We start from the raw sequence: 2,261 nt of genomic DNA on the forward strand, positions 1-2,261 counted from the left end.
TTTGACTACTAGCAGGTTTCCTTATCACAACTAGCCAATTGTCTGTACTTTTGTCTGTATCACTGTAACTGTGCCACCTCAGCACAGGCTAGGAATTGAACTTATGACCTACCTAGTCACTGTGGTTAGCTATTGATTAGATAAATCTGTTAAATTAGGAAACCTCTTTACTACATATATTTTTAACATTGTTTCATCCAGTTTAACAGAGTCAGTTGTGAGAGAGGTTTTACAGCAATAGAAAGAGATGGGCTGAAATAGCTCCACAGAGGCCAGTATCTCATCACCATTTACATGTGCATAGTACTTGACACTGGTCTGGCTTCCTCAGAGCCAGCTCTGAGAGTGAGCTGAACCTCTGACACTCCTGTTTATGTCTTTCTACCAGGGTTCCCTGATTGGACCAGGTTTATAGCCCAAGTTAGGGAGCTTGTATTCCATGAGGTCCACCTACCTGACCTTGTTAGAATCACTACATCCCTCTAATCAGAGCGGCGTATAACAGACCTGAGCCTGCCACTTGCACCTGGAGCACCTCAGAAGTAATTCATCCGTTTCTTCGGTCAGTAACGGCATCAAAGCTGCGACATCCACCTTGTTCATCTCAGACTCCACAGTTTCTCCGACACTTGGCGGAGGGTTCCATTAGCCTTTCTGGCTGGTCTATGGGGCTGGATTTGTTTTACTCCAGCCCCATTTGTAAGTTTGCAGTTTTCATGTGGTCCACATGCTTGTTCAGGACCACCTCACCTACTGGAACTTTGTATATCACAGGACCTGACCTTATATTGACCATGTCTCTTATCCATGCATATGGCACTGGGCAAGCCTTGCAGAATGTGACGAGGTTGGCCGAGAGGTTAAGGCGATGGACTGCTAATCCATTGTGCTCTGCACACGTGGGTTTGAATCCCACTCTCGTCGCTATTCCCAGCTACTTCACTGCTGCCATTCTTCATTATAGGGCAGCACGGTGGCTCAGTGGTTAGCATTGCTGCCTCACAGCACTAGGGACCCGGGCTCAATTCCACCTTTGGGCAACTGTCTGTGTGGAGTTTGCACATTCTCCCTGTGTTTGTGTGGGTTTCCTCCGGGTGCTCCGGTTTCCTCCCACAGTCCAAAGATGTGCAGGCTAGGTGGATTGGTCATGCTAAATTGCCCATAGTGTTCAGGGATGTGTAGATTAGGTGGGTTATAGGGGGGTGGGTTTGAGTGGGTGCTCTGAGGGTCGGTGTGGACTTGTTGGGCCGAAGGGCCTGTTTCCACACTGTAGGGATTCTATTCTAATTGTGGAATTGCTTCCTCGTCAACATGCAAGGTGGCCTTGGCTCCTTTGATTGTCCCTAGACCTTCCCAAAAAAATTCCAGGTATTTAATTAAGACTTCACTCATGCAGCCATTTTCTGATTGAAAAATGTTGAGGCAATCTCAATGAATATTTCTCAACCAGTTTCACCTCATCAAGCTTGGGCTCGAGCCTTTTACTATAATCAGTGGAAATTGAACCAGCTGCTTCTTATATAAGACCGGAACTGAAGTTGTACTGTCAATCTGTAAAGGTTCCCTGGTGTCGGTTCTCAGTCTAGCCAAAGTCTTACATAAACTTAAGGGTAGGAGTCCAGAGCAAATTTTGATAAAAGAGACAACAAGGTGCAGGGCTGGATGAACACAGCAGGCCAAGCAGCATCATAGGAGCAGAGAGGCTGACGTTTCGGGCCTAGACCCTTCATCAGAAAAGCTTTTTTACATCAGCCTCTCTGCTCCTATGATGCTGCTTGGCCTGCTGTGTTCATCCAGCCCTGCACCTTGTTGTCTCGGATTCTCCAGCATCTGCAGTTCCTACTGTCTCTGATTCAAATTTTGATAAAGCCTGGTTCTGTAGTTACGGATACAGCAGCATTGGAATCAAGCTCCGCTACAACTGGGTAACCATTTCACCAGATCTTTATTTTGATTAGTTCTGATTTTGATGTTGCTAAGCAATTTAACTGTTCCAAGCCAGATGAAGGTGGACGTTCTAGGGAGTGCACTCTCCTGGATACCTGCCTATGAGTTCTCTTGATTTTGTCTAGTGGGACTCTTTTGCTGTCTCGAGTCCACATAGTACTTGACACTGATCCGGCTTCCTCAGAGCCAGCTCTCAGAGTGAACAGAGCCTCTGATACTACTGTTTACATCGGTCAGCCAGGACTCCCTGATTGATCCAGATTAACAGCCCCAATCAGGGGCTATAAGTTATTCTATGAAATCCACCTGGCTGA

At 46.5% G+C, this 2,261-nt stretch overlaps 1 non-coding gene across 1 annotated transcript; it reads left to right on the plus strand.

Annotated features, from left to right (window-relative positions):
- Positions 1–841: 841 nt before the first annotated feature.
- On the plus strand, positions 842–924 carry trnas-gcu. The gene has a single exon. It is a non-coding gene; the product is annotated as a tRNA-Ser (tRNA).
- The last annotated feature ends 1,337 nt before the right edge of the window (positions 925–2,261 follow it).

The sequence above is a fragment of the Rhincodon typus genome, chromosome 8 (assembly GCF_021869965.1).
Source record: "Rhincodon typus isolate 14 chromosome 8, sRhiTyp1.1, whole genome shotgun sequence".
Classification (NCBI taxonomy): Eukaryota; Metazoa; Chordata; class Chondrichthyes; order Orectolobiformes; family Rhincodontidae; genus Rhincodon; species Rhincodon typus.